Genomic DNA, 24883 nt, shown 5'->3' on the forward strand with positions numbered 1-24883 from the left:
TGGGTTTGGTCAAGTAAGTCCTATTTAGTGAAGAATTATGCAAATATCAGGAAGAGTGAGATAGAGTGAAAACACATTAGAGAGGGTCTCAGCTGCTGTTTAAATGCAAATTAAATGCCGTGGAAATTATACATAAATACATACATATGTACATTGTACATACATATGTATACATTAAATACATATGTAAACTAAATGTAGTATATACTAGCTGACTGGTACTTACATGCTTACAAAAATGATGTTCCATGTGAGAGTGGAGAGAATGGGTAGAGGCCGCACAACACAATTAACTGACCACAACAAAAAATCTATAATTAAAACCACATACAATTTGTTGGCATAAATAAAATAAAATATATGTAAATATATTTTTGTGTGTCTCTCACATGCATACACTCTTCATGTGTGTGTTGGTGTGTGTCTATAGGTCTTTTAATTCTGCGTTTATAATAATGCTATACACGCACACACTTGGCACGTTTTGAAAATGGAATTGTCAATGTTATGGGAATACGACACGTTAGTTATATATATATGTATGTATAAAAATTTGTATATATATATATATAAGTAGATTTATGTGTAGATATATTTTTTTGACAAATTAATTTGATATTCCACTAACATTGCACACGTCATTTCGTATTTTTTAATTTGACAACTGACATTTTGATGTGCAATTAACGATTATAAAGAATATAGAAACGAACAAACAAACCAAAAAAACAAAATAAAAAACTAATTTACATACCCTGTAGCTAATAGCTTATAGGTGGGTATAACGGACACTCAAAAGGAATCTTCCATTAAGAGATATTTTGTCATTTTATACTCTACACTCTATGCAGGGTATTTGGATGATCGGTTACTTCTTACTTCTATTCAATTTGCTGTTGTTTGCATTTTAAGTAGTGAAAGCGTTTGATTGTAGCACGAGTTGGTACTTATACAAAAAAAGAAAAAAACAATAAACATATGAAAAATTTATATACAATTATTGAAGATTACACGACAAAAACGCACGAACCTTTGCCCTTATGGAACTAATATTTATCAAAATCATCAAATATCATATTGATTTTATACAAAAGGTGGGAGGGATAATAAAAACGAGAACCCATTACAATTTGAAAACAATTTAAGCCATATGTTTACATGATTTAACTTTTCGTTAAATTTTCAACTGATAAACTTATAACATTAACGTTTTATTTAATTACATTTTAATTAAATTCTGTTGCACTGATAGATAAGCACTAGAAAATGATAGATAAGATTTCAAAATTGTTGAAAATTGTTAACCAAAAGCAAACATAAGAATTAACCATTCTTTGTTCATTGTAAATTGAAATTGTTGATTTTTGGATTTTTCAACAAGATAAAAGCAACATACAACTTAAGTAAGCATTAGTAACTTTTGTAAGGTAACAAAATTTCCATAAATTATGTAAATTTACAATACTCGTACATAGGCTTAGCTTTATTTGTTGGTTTGAAATTAATTAGAAATTCTGTTAAAGTATATTTAAATGTCTGAAAAATGTCTTTTGTTATAGAATTCACACTTTATAAGAACCCCCAACAAAGGTATCGGTTATCGATTTATCAGAGTTGTCTTTGATTTACATTTAGCGTTTAAAAATCGACCAATCTCTTTGAAAACTATTGACAATCTTACTTGTTTTAAATTACTAAGGATAATGCAATTTGAAAAGCATAAACTTGAAGCAATGATTTCAAATTTTCCTTCATTAATTTTCCAATATTATGGCTATCGATATGTAAAGTTTTGCACTAAGCACAGAATATTTGTTTTCTTAATTTTTGATTTATTAAATTCTTTTGCTTAGAATTTATCTCAGCATTGCCATCGCACAGTGGTTCGTTGGGCAAATAATGCTCCAAATTTTAGAGTCTCTTGGTTTCAGATCGATATCTTTAAAAGTTTGAGATGTTTTTTGGCGTAAGGAGACACTGTGCATCGTCTACACTTGGTTACGCAATCAAAATTGATTTCCACTTTGATGGCTACGCATTATTTTGCACATTAAACTGATTATGGCCAACACACAAAAAAAAAAAACAACAACGAGAGGAAAGCAAGCAAGAAAAAATTTTAGGACAAAAAAAAAAACTAGATAGATGTCAAACTTTGCCCTGGCCTCTGGTGGGCTCAAAGTGAATTTAGTAATTTATTGAAGATACTAGTGATGAGAGAGGAGATGGTCTCTCTCTCTCTCTATCTCTCTTTGTCCCTCTTTCTCTGTAAAGTGAACTGTCATAAATAAAATAAATAAATATATATTTTGCTCAGCCAATTTGTGCTTTATAATCAAGGATGATGGCCAGCGGCAAACGACGAAAAGGAGGCTCAAAATCAAATCTATTGACGAACCTCCGGACATGATGCTACACGTGATGCCATTGAAATGGAACATCTTTCATTAGTCCTAGACCATATTGAGAATCTGAGAAGGAAAGATACATAGATGGATAGAGGGAGAGTGGCAGAGAACGATACTATACGAATTGGTAGCTTAAGGAAGAAACTCTGGCCATAACTTTCAGGCATGCTGCTGCTGTTGCCGCCGCCCATCACCCATCATTTGCCTTGTGCCAGAATTTGGCACTTCAAAAATCCTGTGAAATCTGTGACCAATGGCCGGGCCAAGCATTCTTCTCGTTTTTCATTTAGACCCCGGTGAATTTATTAGCATAATGCGTAAAAATATATCGCCAACGTTTCAGGGTTTCACTTATTTGACAGCTTTTCCTAGCTTCTTTGCTTGACTGCCCTCGTCCGCATCCGCAAAACGCGGCTCCGTGTCCTCTTACTCTTACTCTTGCTCTCTCTCTCTCCATCTCTCTCCTTCTCCGTCCCTTTTCTCATTGTTCATTATGTTAATAAGCGCAAAAGGCAAACGCGAAAATTTTTCCTATAATGAATCCCTCTCGACCAGCACCAGCAGCAGCAGCAGCAGCAGCAGCTCACTCGAAATCTCTAATATTCAAGTTTATTATGTCATCTTTGGATGGGACAGACGACAAGGATTGACGTGAACGCCAACGAGGACAACGACAGCGACAGCAACAGCAACAACAACAACAACGACGACAACAAGGAGATGAGGGGTACAATAAGGACGCTTTGCTGCAATGGCGCCATAAAGTTTATTCGTGTACGAAAAATACCTATTTGTTTTAATACGGAAACTGAGAGGAGAAAACTGCCAGAGAACTGGGCACAAGTGGGCACAATACAGGGCGATAGAAAGAGAGTAAGTGTTGGAGGGGGGGACAAAGGGGGCAGAGGCAAAGACCTGGCCCTGGACACTTGTCCGGCGGCCATGTCGCAAAAATCATGGGGGAAAAAAAAGGGTAATGAGCAGAGCAGCTGCAGCCAACGGGCAAGCATTGACGAGGCACTCCCCATACAAATCGACACAATTATTTTTGGCAACTTTTGTTGTTGCCTCCTGTCGGTTGGGTTCTCCGGTCTCCGGTCTTTTTTTCCCCATGTACTTTCGTCAGAGTTCGTCAAATTGGAACATTTACATAAATTACACAAAAGAGTGAGAAATACGAAATAGCGAGGATATATTGAAAGTACAGAAAATATGATACCAAATACATATGTATATATATTTTTTTGGTTTTTTTCGACAAAAAAGTATTGAAAAGTATAAGCAAACAAAAGAAACCATTCAATTTCATTTGGCTAGGCCGTTGACGTAGATTTACACTGCTTCCAGTTTCAATTTTTCTTTAATTTGTTATTCTATTTCAGACTACAAACGAGGTAAATAGATAAGATATGAGCCAACTGAAATGGTATTTAACATATGTTTTAACTAGAATAAGAAATATCTTAAATATTGTATAGGAAAAGTATATAATGGATTCTCTAGCATGATATATTTCGAAAATTTTTATAGAGGTGGTCCTATTTCACTGAAGAGGAGTGTACATAGCCTTAAATATGCTTGTTAATAGTTACCTTTCTATAGCAATAGTTCTAGTTTTCTGGAGAGGAGTGTACTTTTGTTTTGAGTGTGTTTTAAACAATTTAATAGGAGTGTATACCAATTTCTAGTTACTTCTCCACATCATTACAAATCTTAAAGTAACTCCTAATCTTCTAAACTTCTTGATCCAGTCAAAAGACATTTGAAAGGAAAAGAATCACATTTAATTTGTAAAACATTTAAATTCTTATATTTTTTCATTCAAATTCTGCCAATTTATGGAAAGTTGTAAAGCGAAAAGGAAAATGCAAAACTAAAAAAGAATTTGAATGAGAAATGAATCTGTCTGTTCAAAAAACGGACAACAATAAACTGAATAAAGTCAGAACAGAACGAAACTGAACCAAAACTCTCTGTGTGGCATCATGCCCCATGGGACTTGGAGATGAAGAAATGAATATATTCTCATTATGCTCAATTGAACTTTTTCACATTCTGTCGACTTCCTTTTTCCGTATTTAAAAATATATTTAAGGCTTCTTCACTCCACTCTAAGAAGGCATAGAAAACGAGAAGGGCAAAAAATGGGGGGAAAAAAAGGAAAGAAGGCGCAAAAAAAGGAAAGAAAAATCATTAGACACAGCTGGGCGCCAAACTGAGCTTGAGTAATAATAACTTTCAATTGCGGTTTATGCCGCCGGACGGACAGACAGACGGACTGGACTGGAAGTAAATGTGAACTTAAACCTGGTCGACGACGACTATATGGACATGGACATGGACATGGACATGGATGTGGACATGTACAAGGACACGGACCACAACGAAACCAAACCAAACTGAGGCGAGTGAGTCCCTGAATTTTAAATATTTATGAAATGTGTTGTAAGTAGCAAATTGTGTTTGTCGGCTTCGCATCGCTTTTCAAATGGTTCACAAAGTCATTCAACTGGCCCACCATCACCACCACGACCACCACCACCCATCATCATCACCCAACTGTCCTTTGTCCCCCCTTGCGCTCTCTCCTCTCTCCCTCTCTCTATCTCTGCCTGCCTCTTTATTTATTTATTTATTTATGCCTGTGCGTTTGGTTTTTTGGGTCCGTCTTTTTGCCTCCTTTGTGTGTGCAGCAGCAACAACATTTCCAAAAGCACAAAACTTATTTTAATTTTAATAGAAATTAATGAGGTAATCTTCGTTGACTGACTTTGCTTTTCCTTGCCGCTGCCTTTTGTGGCAAATGGATTTTAATTTTCAGGGTCCACAAGGAAAAAAAAAAACAAAATTTTGTTTTTTTGTAACTTTTCTCTGGCGGTCATTTTATTTTTATTTTTTTTTTGTTGGCTAGGAGGTTGGGCAAGTTAAATAACTGTACAGATTTATAATTGTTAGGGCTACAGATTGAAGCCTAACAACAAATTGTTAAGTAAATATTACTTGTTTATGGAAATGCAACAATCAGCTAAGAAAAATTCCAACGTAGGTTAGAGAACTGGCTGTTTGAGCGCAATTAAGGACTTAGTCTTCGAGCCTATATATATCTTTGGAACATACATAAAGACTCAAGTAAAAATGGCAAAGAAATGAAATTGGGAATATACACTTTGCTTCACTTTAACTATTGTTAAGCTAAAGTGACCATTCTGTCCTGATATCCCGGGTCGCGGTTTTGAAGACACTAATGAATCATCAAGGTATAATTAATGAATCATTAAGGAATCAAAAAGGAAGGGATATCTATTAAGTTGATGAATAATCACAGAATTTCTATTATATATTCCAAAATACTCTCGCAGTTTACATGGTGGATTCATCAATTGAGTCTTTTTAAGTAGATTCTAAACACCTCAGCCATTTTAAAGCTCCTGTTTAATATCCTTTGAGTTCAAATAGAAAGCCAAGCTACTTTATTAGTCCTTATATGCATTCTCTATGGTTGCTCCGTATTTTATTTCCTTTAGTTATAATTCTCAACTTGTTTAAGCAATACGAATATAGATGGCGAAATAAATATTGTCAGAATTGTCAGTAGGCAAGAGACGAAAATATTTTGGGTTAATCTAAAGTTAAAATGATTCAGTTTCTTGACCCTTGGGCTTCCACTGCTCGTCCCTCTCGCACTTTCTTGTTCACTCTCTCTCTCTCTCTCTCTCTCTCGCTGTCTCTCTTTCTGTCTTTCAGGGCATTAAGTAATCGTAATGGTAATCGTAAGTAATCCCCGGCTAAGTCATTGTGATGCAGCACTTTGAAGTGAGTTGTTTTTTGGCCAGTTCTTAGCACTTAAACAGCAACAAACAAACACACACACTCGCACTGTGTGTGTTTGGTGGGGGGTGGGAAGGGGGGTAGAAAATGAAAGAACATTTTGCACGCGCTGCCGCCTTAATGACGACGATTAAAATGCACTGGGCAGGGCCATGACAGGGACGCAGGTGCATGAGCTGTTTCGAGTGGGTGTGGCATGCCATGATGGAGGCATGGTTTTTGCTTCAAGCTCAGGCTAAGGGACTGAGGCTGGTGACACTTTGTGCGATACATGAAAAACTCATAAAGCAAAAAGGAAACAATTACAAATATACGAGACGAGTACATCATATATATATACATATATGTATACAAGAGGGGAGTGCATGTAGTACTTACATATATATTAGACTGGTTCTTTTCTGTTATATGGAAGAAAAAAAACCATTTACAAAGATATCAAAGAAATGAGGAATATTTGAGATTCTCTTAAAAGTGAATTAGTCATATGTTTCCCAAAAAAAAAACAGAAAAATTTCAAAACGTTTCATATGCTTTCAAATTGTATGCCCACCTGTCGTATACGTGATATTATTATTTTTTAACCCTTTTAAGATTTTTCTTTTTTTTTTTTGTTGGACAAGTTTTCAACCTTTGTGACTTCCTTTGGCAACAACAACAAGGCTAAAGGAGAACCAGACTAATGTATGTGCCACCTAAACATGTGTGTGTGTTTCTTTTTTTTTTTTTGAGCTATGAATGATGCTGTTAGATGGGTCGGTGGAGGATGCAGGGTGGAGGGAAGTGCTGTAACGGCTGCGCAGATGTTTGAAGGATTTCTCCTGTTACAATTTGTTTGCAGCGCTTCGCTTTAACAAGTATAGCCCCCCACTACCATCACCACATCCATCCCGACATCCCGCCAGCATCCCTCTTCATTTTTTTGCCCCCCTACCATCTCTTCTTCTCTCTAGTAGTAGCAGCAGCAGTTTCAGCGCATTCCTTTTTATTTCCTTTTATGGTTTTTCTTCTTCGTTTTTGGTTGTTTTTTTTTTCTGTTTTTTTTTTTTTTTTTCGTTGTGCTGAAGAGTGAAATTGTTTCCGCCGCACTTAACGATGCGGCGAGCTCTTCTTCGTCTTTCATTTTGGTTGGGCAAAACATTTCCGCAGCTCGTCGCATAATTTAATGCAAATACCACGCCTCCACTCCGCTCCGCTCTCCAGTCTCTGTCTTTCTCTATCCCGCCTCCATTTCCTTGTACATCCATGCCACCTATTTCCCCCCGCCAACCAACCTTCTTTCCTTCACTGTGTGTGTGTGTGTGTGTGTGTGCGTTTCCTCTTCCTTTCGTTTTGTTGACATCATTGCGTACAACTAAATATCGATTTTAATAAGAGAGCAGCAAGCCAACATACAACATTTTGTGTGTTCTTCCTCCTTTTTCATCGTCTCTACCTCCTTCTCCCCTTCCATCTACTACTTATTTGTTGTTTCTCCTTCTCTCACACAATCTCTAGTGCATTTCACTGGCTTTTTGTCCTTGAGCTGACCTTTGGGATGCTGAATGCTCTAGCTGGCTCCATCTATTGCTGCTGCTGCTGTTGGTGCTGCTGCATCTGATGTCGTTCTTGGGATCCTTGAGCCAACTGCATAATGACATTGAGTTGGCTTTGCTGGCAGCAGGACTGGCGGGGACTGTGGGGGGCGTTTAGAGGAGCAAACTTGCCAAAGCCGCTGCCGCCGTTTCCGCCAAGCGAATGAAGTTAAAAGCAATCACTTAAGATTTAACAATTGCTATGTTTTTTCGCGAAAGGCTTCCTAAGCCGATCACCAAGCATAACAACGTCTTTAGTAGCAAAAAGAAGAAGCAAAACGGGAGAAGCAAAGTTTACACAAAAATTTGTTCTAGCAATTTTAAACTAATAATTAATCATCATTGTAATTGCAATCTTCTCTACAAAGTCTTCATTTCGCATCGCCCTAAACTAAATTGAGCTAACACTGAAAGCTTAACGTCATATATTGCTGATTTGAAAAACAACAACAAGTTAATAGATCCCAATATAACAATGTTGTTCTACAAACTAATGAAATGCATATAGTCACTCGGATTCCAACCTCTAAAATCATTGAAATGCAATGCTTTTAAGTCTATTGGAAATATATTTTTGCATTTCTCATTGTTTTAGTTTTAGTTACTTACGCTTTGAGTATTTGCTGGTTTTTTATACCTAAAACATGTGCTAGCTTTCCAATAAAGGAAATTCTAGGTATAAACGTGGCCCTCATTAAATACAAATTTGTTTCTATACGATTGTCAATGTGCTGGGACTTAATGATTCAAGGTTTCTACAATACAATCTTATAAATGGCTGAAAAACTTTTAGAATTTATGGCATTGACAAATTTTTAGAATTAAATGCCCGAAGAGGACGTCGAGGGAATGATTCCTTTTTTTCCATTGTCCAAAAAGTTTATTAACTATCGTGGTATTAATCGCTAGTTAGTTTAAATTTCGTGTTTCATAGGTGGCAGGTTAATCCATATTATAGATCAAGTTTCTTACAAACCAAGAGGCATTTGGGTATCCTCAAAGTTGATAACTAATTGTAAGCTAGAAAACATATTTAAACGATTGCAACTTAAACTTTAACCTCATTTGAATTTACTACAAGGATTTAAACGACAGTAACTGATTTTTCAAACTAAATTATAAAATAAACCCTAAATTATATAGGATTTCATTTTCTTGATTAAATAAGTAAATACTTTTTAAGTTACAAACTTAAATAATTCTGCAAACGAATTGAATGCATTTAAAATTATATAGATTTCTTCATACTACTAGCACAAAATGGCAAATTATTGTTCTTGAACTTAAAAAAAAAACAATTAAATATAATTTGATAATTTATTTAAGATAAATACAACATCATATTGATGAGCAAGCCCGTAGCAGATTATTGTCATTGACTTAAACATTGATGAAGAGTAAATTAATTTATAAAGTCTTTATGCATAAGTAATAGACTAAAAGATAAATTAAAATGAACAAAGAGTCTATTATAAAATTGACCAATACTAACTTGTTTGCATTTGTTTTTTTTTTTAAGCTTATGCAATGCTAACAAATAATTCAATACGTATTTTTCTTCAAAAACAATAAGTTCTGTTAAATCAACAAGTTCCCTGAAATAAATATATTTGTAATTTAGCTTAAAATTATTCGGCTAAGGGCATATACAATCTAATTGACAATTTTATACCTAGTAATTCAGTAAACCTAAAAGTTTTAAAAAAAAGGCGAATTAGTTCCAATCCAATGCCAAAAAAAAAATTTAATTTTTTTTTTTTTAATTTACTTTTTCTCATATTTTTGTTGAGCATTTAAGTCAAAATTCAATTACATTTTACTAAGAATTAGAAATCGATTGCCTTGACTTGTAGGTGGGTACGAGAAGGAAGATATCAATGAGTTTCAAGATGAAAGAGGGAAATAAGAAATTGAAGTTTTTGACTTACTCGCCTTGTAGGACTGGTTTAGCATGTTACAGGGTATACCAAAAGTCGTGCAGAATGTAAGAATTTGTAGTCTGTTATGATTTGGCAACTTAGTTCTTCCAGTTCTTAGTTTCATTTCTTGGACCTTCTACTTTTTTTTTTAAGGACAAGTAAGGGCAAGGAGTTATCTTGGTCTCCCTTTGCATATAAACTAAGCCTGTCAACCAGATTTCAATCCGTCTTTATACACCATCTCTCCAATGTTAGTTTATATATCCCGATGTCTGTGTGTGTGTGTGTTAGTGAGTGTGTATTTTGCAAATTTGTATCTTTTCAACAGAGGTCTGCTGCTTCGTCGAGAGCGCACGTTAATATTTGGTTTGCGTGTATTTGTATTTGTTTTCCTGTGGCATCAACGAAGGGTCGGGGGAATTGGAATGAAGTTTTTTTTTTTTTGGGGGGGGGATCGGTGTGTGGGGGCGGGATTGGTAGTATATGGAGTATGGGATCCAAATAAATCCGCTATAAGCCCTTTTGCACAAAAATGTGTTTTTCTATTTTGCATAAAAGTTGTGCTGCGCGCTTATCCCTTTTTTTTTTTTGCTCGTCTTCTCCTTTCTTTCTTTTTTTTGCTCGTTCGTTCGTATGCGAATTCGCATATTTAAATTCGAGTCTCTGATATTTGAAATTCGATTTTTTTGCGCTTTCCAGTGTGTGTGTGTGTGTGTGTGTGTGTTTTTTTTCTGTTTTTTTCCCCTGTGTGTTTCTCTGTATATGTGTGTGTGTGTGTGTGCTGCTCCACGTGTGCCACGTGTCTACTTATTTTATCCTTCACACACACAGGATTGCGTGTGAAAACTGACAAATGCGTATGCCAGCGGTTTGATTTTTTCTCTTTTCTTTTTCTTGTTTTTTTCCCTTTGCATTTTATTATTATTATTTTATTTTTATTTTTCTGCTTGGCGCATTTTAAAATCCAAATGACTGTAATTGGAATTGGCAAACGCGTTTGATATACGAAGGAACGACAGTTAAGAAGCCCTTAATTGGCGCTATTCCAATGGGGACAAAACAACAAAAATTGTGAGTGTATTCCATGGAGAATTTGTTGTCAAACAAATAACAGCAAAAAAACAGAAACAACAAAAAGCAGTAAGCCCAAACCAAAGTACATAAAACTCTCATCTCATATAAATACAAAATACATACATTTTAGTGAGATCAACACGAATACATTCAAAACTTTGGTTAGCCTGAGTATTAGTCAATTACAATTTAGTTATTGAATCAAGAAATTGTGAATAATAAACAAATAAAGGAATCATTGAATTACTGTGTAAGTACTCTGAATATCTAGTGAGTCTTATGTATTTATATGTCGCTGAATGCGAATCCCTGAATCGTTAAAAATTCATGAAACTCCGAATATTTATAACTTTAGGTATTCATAAGTCTCAGAATGAATGTATTCAAAGCCCTGAATCATTCAAGAACTCTGAATATCGAAAATATAAATTCAAAATACCGAATATTTATTATTTTAAGTATTCATTTGTAACAAAACTCAGTATTTTGAGTATTCATTTGTAACAAAACTCAGTATTTTGAGTATTCAAAGACACTAAATGAATATAATCTCATATAGAATTCGAGTCTTGCAATCTATTTCAATATCTTACATGCATAAGTAGTAGTAAGTAAGTTTCTAAAAAGTGGTTCCTTAGGATTCAGAAGAACCCACTTTCAGAAGTCGAGTGGTGTCGAAAAGAATCGGTGTTTAAGGGTCGATTTTTTTGTATGGATACTCATTCATCTCATTCCTTTGATTCTGTTTCAGTCGAGTAGTAAACCAATAAGTTCAACTACTATATGTATATACATCGTATATCCAATTCAATTCCATTTCAAGATGGTTGAAAACTAAAATGTTCAACAGAACTACCCGAGACACTCACAAATAAAGTGTTTTTCTCGTCCTTTTGCGAGGTTTATACAAAATACCTATGCATATGTATGTAGGTTGACTTAGCTAATCGCGGAATGTTCAATTGTTGAGAGTGAAATAATTATGGTGAAGATTTTTGTGAACATTTTGGGCCTAGAAAAGTTCTTCAACGATAATTTCCCACACCCAATACCGGGTAGCCACCTTGGAAAATTCCTTAGCCCTAACCACCGACCGACCGTATAACCGACCAGACCATCCCTCACCCTCTCACGCTTTCTCTCTGGCCCATTGACACCCCTTTTTATGCCGCACTTTAGCTAAGAAATTTCTCTAATGACTTAAACGCAGTAACCACTAAAACATTTACAGCGCTCCCCCAACCTGCTACAACACAGCCCCCCTCCGCTAACCCGCTCACCAACCTCCTCCATTCACTGCCAATCTGCCCCGCCTCGTTGTTGGGTAGAGTTAAGGTAAATACTACGCCCGCCTTGCTACCGTCTCCTTTACTTTTCTCATTTCGTGCTGTACGTAGGTAAAGTGGCGCATTTTTGCGCAAATTTTCCTCGAAACCGCAAGTAGAAAACTCATTAAGCGAAAAGCATTTGATGGGTAAAATGAGGGTCAGGAGGTGGGAGGGGGGGCCGTGGAGGGGTTGAAGAGAAACGGCAGGTAAACTTCAACACAGCCTCCCGACAGTGAGAAAAAGCGAAGGGAGCAGTGAGATTCTAGCATTAGGGAAGGAGGAAGACGTAGTATTAACTTGAAGTAGATACATATGTAAGTAGTGGTAGTGTGTGTGTGTGTGTGTGTGTGTATGTGTGTGAGTATGTAATTTTTATGTGTGCATGTGGCAAATGGCCAAGTACTTCTGATTGACCTCGTGTGGGTAAAAATAATCAAGCAACTAAAAAGTATAGAAATCTAACCAATAGTTACCTACATATCCAATTAGTGTATTAATATTTTTTTGAGGTATGTACATATGGATACATATGTATGTACAAATGTTCAGTTACTAAACTTAAACATAATTATTAAAACAAAGAAGAAATAACGCAGGCTAAAGTGTAATTTTGAACATATTTTCCATTAAGTTTGAGAAAAAGTTGTGAAAAAAAAACAAAAGTCATATATTATTTCTAAATTTCTATCAAATGGAAACCCGAATACAAATTCAACAAAAGTAGAGTCAATGGAAATAGGTAAAATCCTTAAAAAAATCGAACTCTTATCCCTGAATTTGTAATTTTGTAAAATTCTTTGATTTTTTAATAATTTAAAATTTTTATTTATTTCGAAGTGATCTTGTGAAATCTAATCAAAGTGCTCGAAATCCAATAAAAAACATTTTAGAATCCTATTAAAAAAAACTTCATGAAATTTCTGTTAAAAAAAAAAAACAAACATTTATTTAGCTGTAATTTTATTCCAAAATAATAATTAATTTAATAATTAATAATTCTACAATTGTCTCTATATGAATTGGATTTCGAATAGCTTACAATATTTCAAACAAATGCTGTTCCTAATGCTGATTACGAATATACTAAGATAATGCTTAATAATCTTCGAAATGCTCGGAGTAAATTGGCGACTCTTAAAAGAAATTTAGTTTAATTTACCTCTTTTGGTTTGTTAATAAAAGAAATATAATCTAAATTATTTTATGACTAGTTTCTTTTCTCCTTTTTGTGAATTAAAAATTTTGCATTGAAATACATTTCCTCAGTTGTCAAGTTTTTGAAGAACTGAGTGAATGACTGAATGGTAGAGTGAGTTTATTTAGATTCATTGTCATTCACTCATTTAACTCTCGTACAAGTAAAACTCAAGAGAAGTGAAGTCAAATCACTCTACTCACTCTACTCTTAGGTTAATACTCTTAGCAAAATATTGCTCTTGAGTAGTAATTTTTGTCACTCAAAGAGATATGAGCTAAATATTTCTCACTCTCTCTCTCTCTATCTCTCACTTGTGCTCTTTGTCTCTGACTCTCTGACAAAAGTTGAGCCCTCAAATTCTGATGGGTTTCCATATGTGTGCCAGATCTCTCTCTCTCTGTCTCTGTCTCTATCTCTCTCTCTCTCTGTCGTTCACACATGTGCGTTTATTTCCTAGAGAGATATAATATACACGAGACATTTCTCAGATAAAGTGCAAAAATTGGCGTCGATTTCCTACCTCAATTTTTGATATAAATTTGGTTGGCCGACATCGACGTCTTTGCCGTTGTCGTCGGCGACTATAAAAAATTAGCAATATTACTCCAATTAGCCAAGTTAATAATTGTGAATGCAAACACACAGAGACTGGATTGGCAGCCAAATCGAGAGCCAGGCCCATCTTGAAAAGGCCTCTTTGGCATCCTTCCCCCCTTCCAAACCCACTTACCGCACCTCTCACCAACCGTGCACGTCGTGCTTGTCGTCATCAAGTCTAAATGATTATTATTATTAAAAGTTTTTTTTCGCTTTTTTGTACTTTGTCACTTTTGTGCCTTTTTGCAGACGACGCGTCTTGAGTTTGTTTTATAAATAGTAGCAAAAATGAGCCAACTATTTAACACTATTTAGCACTATTTTGCAAATTTTTAGGGCAAATCTTTTACAATTAATTATACATTCATCTCATCCATCCATCCATCCATCTATCCATCCATCCAACTATATATCCATCAATACACTAGAGAGCTTAGGTGAGAAATGAGTCTAATTCACAAAAAACTTTATCAATGTAAATAAAAATCATTGTCAAAAGTTAACTGGTTTGAATTAGAGCAAACCGGAAGCTAACGAATATTACACACTCTTTTTTATCTACCAATAAAATTAACATATTGTCTATTTTATTTTAGGAACTGTTCAATTATTATATTTAATCAATTTATAATTTAATGCCAAAGTTTGAATGCCCTTAAACGTTTTTGTCTTTTTATTCCATTTGTTTGACCGTTATATACATAAGTAGTTATATATAGTCAACCGATTTTTAATAAATTGTTTCCAATAATTAACAAATTTTGCTAGTAATTGTTTGAAATATAAACACAAGTTTAGTCTAACCTTATCTATATAATAAAACCGCTCGTTCTTAACTAAATTTCTTACATTCGCTTTGAAAATAATGTTATAGATTTAAAATTCTATGACAGCTATATCATATGTTAGTCCGATATTGACAAAATTTTAAAATGGATGCTTGGCTCCTTAAAAAAAGGTTGAAATCAATAAGTATTTGTATTATAATACCGTAAAAAATAAATGCGTTATGTATCTTAGGTTCCATTTTGAGCTATTTTGACCTAAAAGGTCCGATATGGTTGATTCGAGATATACCATATAATAATATATCCAATACAATATATACTAAAATGTCTGCAGTGTATGAAATCCTTCAGTACTGTAGCTTGCGTCTAGAAGGATTTTCCGTGGATTCAGACTAACAGACTCGGCTCTACGTGGTCGGAAATATTTAAAAATCAAAGATATCTACGAAAAAGCTGTCCAAGAATTTGAAAATATGTTTTTCCTACACCCCCTCGGTTAGGAAAGAAAAATTGTTCATTCTCACGTTCATACTGGCATGTATGAATAATTTTATATTTTTATAAAAAAAAATAAATAAAAAAGCCGAAAAAAAACGTCTATAAATTTAGCAAATAGTTTGCAAGTTACTTAAATAATTTTCCAATAATCGCAAGCAACGTAACCCATTGCAAATAATGCTGGCCTATAAAGAACTGCCTGGCCGCCTTGAAGTAATATGACGACGACGATGACTCTGATTTGTAGAACTCTGCAATGACGAATTCACCAGTGAACGCAAAGGCTCCCCAGGAAGAGTTCAATGTGGCCGATGGCGGTAAAATCATTTCATTCTCAAAGAACTCCTGCCATCGTGGAGTCGCAACGTAAGTTCTGTCTTCTGGTCTTCGTCCTCGTTCAACTAGGATCATCATTTGCTTTTCTTTTGATAGGAAAGTATTTGTCAGCGATTTTGGATGGTTTAACCAGACCCACACAACTTACCGTCGTACGTGAACTTGAGAATTACAAAGCATGTCAGCTGGATCTTTGAGTCGCAGCGCAACCGTCCCGCAATTTCAATGAGGTCGAAAATGATTACATCAAAATTTTGGAAAATATCAAAATCTGAGAGCCCTAACAAAACTGATGTAACTACTGTTTAATAAATTTATAGACTAAAACAAATTTTTCTCTCTCTCTCGCTTGTTGATAAAACTCGAATTAAATATTCAAGTGACATTATTTTCATGGAAAAGTTGATTAAAGATTTTTCTCTTTTACTTATACTTAAGATATAGATACATATATCCGGTTGTAACTGCTACCGTTAGTTGTTCCGATTTCATACAGAATAAGAAGAAGAAGAAGAGAAGAAGATGGAAATGAAGAAGAAACAATAACAATAATTTTCAATTCAAAGCGTCTGTCTTGCCAGACGTTGCGGCGTTTTTAAAAAGAGTTCATGCCTGGGGAAGATGTCTGGGCCAGGCAGGGCCGGGCCGGGCCGCTATCAGTTTGCTATACATACTTACATATATAGTATATATATATGTATATGTGTACATACTATATTAATACATATTGTATATAGTATGTTGTATTTATCTATGTATAGCCATTGTATTTTGCGGCTGATAAGTTGCGCGCGCACAATCAAATATTTACTTTAGACATTTGTACTAATTGCATTGTACATATTGACACAGATTATATCTCATAGAGTGCTCTATGTACACGCCATACATACATATATGTGTGTATATGTATGTGTGCATGTTTGTGTGGCCACTATGTACTGAATCTATGAAGGAGTAACATCGTACTTCTTACATACATATATGTATATTTATGTACCTATGTACATAAATACGTTTAACAATTTCATTTGTGAGGTAAACTCACGAGACGGCACTATCAAAGGTAAAATTGTTGAAATGCCTCAAGGACCTACACACAAATACATAGACACTCTCACGCGAGCCTAGACAGAGTTACAAACATGCATAGAAAAACGAATTGTTCTTATAAGCCGTTAAAAATCACAGTTGCTTTTTGATTTCTATTCAAATTACAAAATTACTTACAAAATTTATCAACTTTTTATAAATTTCTAAGCAAATCTTTTTGGAATCCTCTTTCTGATTAACTAAGAGGTGAATGAGCTAAAATGGTATCCTAGCCACGACTTTTCATGATAAGTTCCTATGACGCTTTCTTTTAATCAACTTTGTCTCCTCTTGGAGACAAATTGTTAATCATACACGGTTTGCGGCTTATATTTTCTCATTGCACTTTAAATAAATCATATTTCGAGTAATTTTCGAATATTTTTTTAATCGAGTATGAAAATAATCATATTTTAATCAACAAGAGCGCTTAAAATGCACTCGTCAGAATGATTTCTCTTACAATAATCTTAATAATGCTGGGTGAGTAATTAAGGTATTGGAAATATTAAAACTCATGAATAATAAGTGTCTATATTAGCAGAATTTTTCAAAATTTTAAACTGCTCATCTCAAATGTCTAGGAAATGCCAAATAGAGCTTCAATTTCTTTTATCCATGGTACTCTATGGTAGTTTATTCATTTTGACTCAATTTCATTCAAATTTAGCATAGGCAATAATCATATAAATCGTATAAACGAACAATGTGTACGATTATTTCACATATTTTGAGAAAAAACGCGGAAAATTCAACGTCATGTGCTAAAAATTGTATGGAAAAATGATTAAAGTTACTTTGCATAAAGAAATTTCGATAGATTTCATGCAAAATAAGTTGATGTACATCAGTTGATGTGCCTTGTAATATGTCAAGGCCTCATAAATGGCTCAATAGAGTTAAGGTTATGTATCAAAAGACATACATATATATGTATGGGAGTTTAATCTAGTGGCATTTTTTTTAGTAAAGGCGCTCTCAACACCTTAAAAAAATATCTGAAAGTAAAAAGACTAAACAGTTTTAGTCATCAGTCTGTTGTTGATTCAAATATCAATTCATTTTTTCAATAATATAATAACTTCCATTAATTTCACTTGATAAATTGGAAATGTTTTCGCGTTTTCTCATCATCAACTAAAACGGATGGCAACTGCTGATTTTGGCTACCGTTTTGTAATCTTTTGATACTTGGATTCGCATTAGAGAAAGTAGAGTATGTAAATTTTGTAAGTACAGATGACCGTAAGTAAGTGCTGATAAATGTACATAGATGAATGTCTATTTGTCTATGCTTCAGTTTCACTCTGTGTCTCTGTCTGTGTGTGTGTGTGTGTTTTGTTTTTGTGCCTTGTGTTTGTGGTCTTTCACATTTGCCTTCATCCGATCCAAATGGATGGATGGATGGATGGACGCGCGGGGTCTCTTATCAAACCGCGTAATTAACGTGTTCTATTTATAGATGTCGTCTTGTAGTTTTTATTTTTATTTTATTTTTTTATTTTTTCAGCGCTCTATCAATTGTATCATCAATTGACTTTCAGTCGTTGTGGTTGTTGTTTTGCTGCTGTGGCTGGCTGGTCGGTCTGTCTCTCTGTACCCCAGCTGGAGAATCGCCATGGAGTATGAGAGTAATGGGGTTGGTGGTTTGGCGGAGGTGGGTGGCTAGGGAAAGGGAATGGGTATAGTATATACAAGTACTACAATAAGATTATCAAGCTGAAAAATCAACAGTAGCCCCAACCAAGGCGTTTGCAAGCAGCAGCAGCGGCAGCATCAGCATCTGTTGTTGTTTGTTGATTTTGTTGTTTTTTTCTTTTTTTTTTTTTTGCTGTTGATTTAATAAATTAAAACTCGTAAATTAACTGTGAAGGCAAAAAACGACGCGCGACAAATCAAATAAATAAATAAATGGCCAGTAAACTGAAAGACAGAGAACGAGAATAGTGTATGGGAGAGAGAGAGTAGGCAAGGAGTGCAAAATTTGCCAAAATACAACAAATAAATAAATGTATATGTACATATACATCATTGTATGTACAACATGTTGAACAAATTGTATAGAGTCAAGGCGAACCCTTTTTAGTGAACAAAATGAGAAGGAGCAAGAGGAGAGACAGGACATACCATAAATCTGCCACAGTTTAATCTCACCTTAAGTAAGTTGGCATCTCTTAGGATTGGTTTATCTCTCTTCATTCTTTCTTTATTCTACTTAAGGCAAAAATTAGGGTCAAATGCGATGAGTAAATCAAAATATTATCAAAGTAAAACCCGGAAGGAACAAAGCAAGAAAGATTCATAGACAGAATCCCAGACGAATTTCCTATACACTTTTGTTTTAGATTGTAAATATGTGATTTCAAGCTTGACAATTTGGTATTTTTTGAGACATTTTCTTAAGCTAAAATAGTTGAAAACAATTTTATCCAAAGAAAAGTGGAAGAAATATACATATATAAAAACAAATCATAAGATCCTTTCATTCTGTTTTTTTTTCTTTTAATAGATTATGTGAATCGATAAAGCTTAATATCTACTAATTTACATTATTAATTAATAATTAATAATTAATGATTAAGAATCAAGTACTGAAATTGTTTTTTTTATGTCATCACATAGTAATATATTAATTGGTACAAAATTGGGGATTTCTACGATAATGATAATGAAATTTTATAATTATTTTTCAATTAAAGAAACACAAATTACACATATGATACCGTTTTCGTTTCGAAATTTCTGTCATTATTAAAGTTTTTAAGTTTCCAAATGAATTCTGCATTGTTTAAAAAGTTTGTCTTTGCTTTTTCCAGTTAAATGTCAAGGGGTTTTTATTTTTTCTGTTTGCCAAGCCAAAAGAGGTTGGAAAGGTTTTTCTCGCCCACTGTATCGACAAGCATTCGTTGTGGGCATCGATAGTAAAATTGTCATCGTATATTCATGAATAAATTTTGTGAGGTAATCAACACTTAGGAGCAAAGAACTTTTGATTCGGAACGAAGCGTTTCATATAATTTGCATATCAATAAAATGACATGACAGATATATGTATGTATGAATGTATGTATGTATGTGTGTGTATCTGAATTTATTGCTTTGTTGCTTTTAAATCTGCATTGAACGGGAATTTAATCACGGTAATTCAACTTGAAAACTGTAGGTTTGATCACACTGTACTTTTGACTAAATGCAGCTGGAAGTTCGTTCGTTTAAAAATGCATTAAAATAGTTATAGATTTGATTTTATATATTTATATTCTCCATCAAATGTGGTTTTTGTATAAACAACGCATTCTTAGACCTATATAAATCACTCAAAGTCCAAGATCCTTGGCCTTTTAATTACTATGATAATGATAATAATCATAACACATTTATGATCCTTTGGCAAACGTCTTTATGATTAGAACCAAGAGAACCCTCAAAACGAAGGGTAATAGAAAATAGCACACGTGTGCCCTGGACTTTTGACGATTTGGTTGATAAAACCAAAAACTAAGCCACAACCATATGAGCAAATATGTAGATAAATATACATACATATATGTATAAGGTATATGTATGTCTGTACATACATATGTACAAATCCCATCCCTCTTGCCATTCGAAACGTTTATTTACTCTTACCACATAACACAGCAGAGGGTGGCCTGGCCCAGCTGACGATTGAGTTATCAATGTGCCCATCTGTGTTAATGATAACCGTTAGGTTTAGGTATCTGGCCCATGGGCACGTGTGTGCCTCTGTGGCTCGACGTCGTCGTCAGTTGGGTCGTCGCTTGCTTGTTGAGAGGAGCCACCTGGGAGGAGGGATGGAATTGGGGAGCGGTAAACGTAATGAAGAGTCGATAAGGCACACAGACCCACAAACACATTCAACCTTTTGGCTTGCAGTCAATTGTGAGCTTAAATACAAAGTCGTTAAACCCTTTTTTTTTTATTTTTTTTGTGGATTGGAAAACTGGGGGCTGAACTGGGTTCGGTTGGTAGGTAATGCTGCATGATTGATTTGCTTGGATGCAGTTGGCTCACCTACCAAAAAAAAATAAAATAAAATTGATCGATTGGCCTTTGAACAAGGTGTGAGAACAGAAAGCCAAAATAAACAATACGCAACAATACTTTATTATTGTTAAATAATTATCATATATTTACTGAAAATCTACTCTAGATACATATACCCACATAAGCTAGTATATCTATCTGTAGTTTAAGTCTCAACAGGGCCACAAAATGGAAAATTCTATATATTACTTTCAAATGAAGTTTAGGAAATTTCTCTTCTTTTAGATATTTTGAAATCGCTTATATTGTTATCAATCAATATTGATTACTTTGCAATTAAACACTGAGACAGTCAAATCCTCTCTTAAGGCAATAACCTTAATCATATTCTAACAAAAGTTTGTATTAAAAATGTTTTAAAACCATTGAAAACTTTAAAATTATGTCTTCTACATGAAATTTAATTAAACTGATATTTTTTTGAAAAATTTTTAAAGTATTTGCAAAAAAGGATATCACAGCGAAAAAGAAGAAGAAGCTAAGAAAAAGGTCGAAAAGCAATAACCTCATATCATTTTCTATGGCAATTTGTAGTCGCTGATTCCGAATATCAGCCTGGATTTTCGATATTGACCTTAGGGTCAGGCTAGACTGACACTAGAAACACTTTAAGAAGAATTAAACACTCTTTTAATATTACTTAGAACTTAATATTTTAAGGTCTATGATGGTTCCATTTTATGTAAACATCTTTCAATTCATAAGCGGAAACATTTTGGCCCCCACATACATTTCAAGAAATACAGTTTATCGATCAGTTTTTTTGCCCTCCCCATCCCAAAAAAAAAAAACAACAAAATATGTATTTATGTAGGTACACATAAATATATACATACATATATACATATGTATGTATGGATATGTATAGATAGACACATGCATGCTGTAAATTTCGTAGGCAAAAGTTTTATCCAGTACGTGCTTACCCCGTGCGCTTGATAGTTGTCGAGGAGTCGTCTGCTTGGTATGTGAAGTACACACTTCAATTTCAATTCGACAGCAGCCAATTGCAAATCGCCGAACAAGCCTGCAGGCCCCCAATAGCCCAGGACACTCTAACCAACATAACATTGAGTATAGATATTTAGATTTTGCCTGCAACAAAAACATTATCGAGAGAATTATTATAAAGTGAAAAATTTGACAATTCCTTCTATAGAATCCATAAAAAGTTAATGCCAATTGAGAGTTTAAATAAAAAATAAAAAACTTAAAGTTTTTACTTTTACTTATTCGTTATTTCAATTTCCAAACACAATATATCAAATTCCATGTTAACAGTTTTTAAGAATAATTATTATTATTATTTTGTAAGGATTATTTGAATATAATTCTAATGTAAAGTTATTAGCATCACATTTTGTTTATAAAATAAAATTGTTAGGTATTTAAAGTTCGTATAGAAATAAATTTGCCTATACTATTTGCGCCAACTAGTTTTTCTATGTTGTTGTTGTTGTTGTCGTCGTCGTTGCCTGTTTCTGTCATTTTGCTGGCTTGCCCACTTGGGATCTTTGGGGGACCGGGACCGGGACTGGGCTCGGACCCTCAAGGCCCTTTGACATGCCTGCAATTGTTGTTATTGTCTTTACATTTTGTTGGCGTGTTGTTGTTGTTGTTGATTTTTTTTTTTAACACAGAGAAAGAAATTGAAAAACTACTAGAGCAAACTTCAAGTGAGACGTGAGAGAGTGAACACCGTGTCCTGTGTGCAGTAAAGTCCCGAGTCCTGCAATTGAAATTCCAAGCAGACCGAGAGCTTAGAATGCCCCAAAGGTATATCCCAACCCCAACCCCAACCCCAACGCTAAGCCCCATCTTCACTTCGAATATATATTGAACAGCCATAGATGAAAGCAGCAGCGGCAGGATTCACTTGGGAACTCTTCAAGCAATTACGAGGCGTAGGCTCTAAGAGTTTCATAGCCACAGCAAATTTCGTTACGCCTGTCGTCATTCACTTTCACAGCAGCCTTTAGAAATATCAGCATCAGTGTCTAGCCATATGGTCCAGGATCTTATTCGTTCGGTCCGTGCTAATTATCGGCTATACAAAGGGAAATTGCAGGAATGCGTGTTCTGTGTGTGTATGTGTGTGTTTTCTACGTCGCCGCCGCCGCCAAAAGGAACAGCAAACAAATATTTACTAAACGCACTCGTATTTAATTGCATTGCGGCCAGTTGAATTGACCCAAAATAGGAAAAACGGGAAAACAGGCATATGGCATTGAAATGTGAGAAATGGTCTTCTCTATTGGGTCTATGTACATATATAGGGCTGAGGATCGAAATCAGCTGTGCCCAAGGTCGTGTTGCAATTGGAAAGATAATACTAATAGCTCTAACATGACGAAGCAGCTGACCTTTGAAAGGGGGCGGCAGTAACGGTTTCAACGGGGGTGCAAATTAACTACACATAAATTTTAAACCGAAAAGAAAAGTTAATCTCCCTATCACCTCTCTTTGTTTTGTCTGCTACGCATTCTTGCTGAGATTTATACAACTAAAAATCTTTCTATACTCTTTATCTAAGAGGCTTAACTGAGAACAGTTTATATATATCATTAAAAACTACTAAATATACACTGACAACCAAAACTGTAACACCAGTTTGCACTCTCCAGTTGGGTCAGCTCATAACTCTATTCAGAGTTAACCTACAATGATGATTGAAGAATCAATCAATCTACGACATACTATTTCGACATGTATTAAGAGTATCATCAGATAATATAAAAGTTGACTGTCCCACATATGTCCTTTGGTATTGCCCTAACTCTATCAAGCCAAAAGATGGACATTCATATCAAATACCTCAACATTTTCTGCTTCTATAGTGTTGGTTTCTATTTGAATATCGGTCCAAATAGTAATAAATTAAATGCTTTTTTAAACTCCATGACCTATGTTTTATCCCACTTGAAGGCGTAATTTTCCTTTCCTAGTATTTTTAAATATTTTTTATGTTAAAAAATTATTATTTTAACAGTTTTCCTTCCTCGTCAGTGTAGGTTAACAAAGAATAAAGTATTTCTTATAAGAACTGTTGTTTTTGCACTAGCTGAGTTTAATTTAAATAATTTAGCAAACAAAAATAAGTTGAAGATCAATTTTCCTCACCAAGACTTGTACTTTAAGTGATCTTTCCTATAGCCAGACTAATTCGGACTAATGCACTATACTATACTTTCTATGGTCTTAAAAAGCTAGAATACCAAGTTACATACAAGTATCTCTCAAATTGGGAGAGTCAGATTGATTTAAACAGACGGACAGCCGTCGTTCGAATAATCAAGTATGTATATATTGTATATAGTACCAACATATATACATAAGTACATAAGTATATAGTATGTACTATGTAAACAGGGTCGAAAATAGTTTTTTTTCTTCAAATTTATAATACCCTCTCTAACTCATGGTTAATGCATAAATCGGAACCAAGTAAGAGAATACTATAAAATTTGGCTTATTGTTAGACTCAAACGTCTATTTAATCCTTTTGACAAACAATAACCAGTTTAATATGGAAATGTTTTTGTTTTCGAAGAAATTCATTCGATTAACCACCAAAAGAACGGCATTGTCATTAACCATGATTTTCCACCCTAAACATTAACAATATCATTGTCATCATCGTCATCATCCTTATGAGTAGGGGGGGGATCGGTATTGAAATTGTGATCGGGTTGGTCAGGCAGGCGGCTGGCAGCTGGCAATTGGCTGAAACAGCTGAAAATTTGCACACACTCTCTCAATCCTTTTAGCACGAGTTTTCTCTGTATGTGTGTGTGTGCGAGTGTTTCTGTGCCATTGAAAACGGTTCCGTTTCGGTTCTTAGGAAACATTGTTCGTGCTGAGAGGAGGAGGAGGAGGAGGTGGCGGCGGCGGCGGCGGCGGCGGCCTACCACTTGTGCCTAAAAATATTTCAATTTTCGTTTGCACGAACAGCTGAAATTCGTCTTCGTATATGACTTTCTATTTATTTATTTGCCCGGAACCAGGAACTAGGAACAGAGCAATAAAGAGAGCCAGGCGCAATCAGGACAATGCCGGAAACGTGTTTCATGTGTCGACGCAGCAGCAGCAGCCACCACTTAAAATGTCTCACACAGCATGCAAATGTGATCGTGCCAGGATGTGCCCAGGGATCTTACTGTGTCATTCAGTGTGTG

At 34.8% G+C, this 24883-nt stretch overlaps 2 long non-coding RNA genes across 2 annotated transcripts in view; both read right to left on the reverse strand.

The window, feature by feature from the left end:
• Window positions 1–24883, reverse strand: part of LOC111519486 — a 46598-nt gene that overhangs the window by 20017 nt on the left and 1698 nt on the right. Inside the window, exons 2-3 of the long non-coding RNA XR_006954743.1 lie at window positions 21635–21803; window positions 227–311 (exon numbers count right to left, since the gene is read on the reverse strand). This is a non-coding gene — a long non-coding RNA (uncharacterized LOC111519486). The remainder of the gene's footprint in view (window positions 1–226; window positions 312–21634; window positions 21804–24883) is intronic.
• LOC124460727 lies at window positions 15232–15759 on the reverse strand. Its single transcript, XR_006954742.1, has 2 exons — window positions 15697–15759; window positions 15232–15634 (listed from the first exon to the last, which is right to left on the reverse strand). It is a non-coding gene; the product is annotated as an uncharacterized LOC124460727 (long non-coding RNA).

Source organism: Drosophila willistoni (assembly GCF_018902025.1).
Source record: "Drosophila willistoni isolate 14030-0811.24 chromosome XR unlocalized genomic scaffold, UCI_dwil_1.1 Seg144, whole genome shotgun sequence".
Classification (NCBI taxonomy): Eukaryota; Metazoa; Arthropoda; class Insecta; order Diptera; family Drosophilidae; genus Drosophila; species Drosophila willistoni.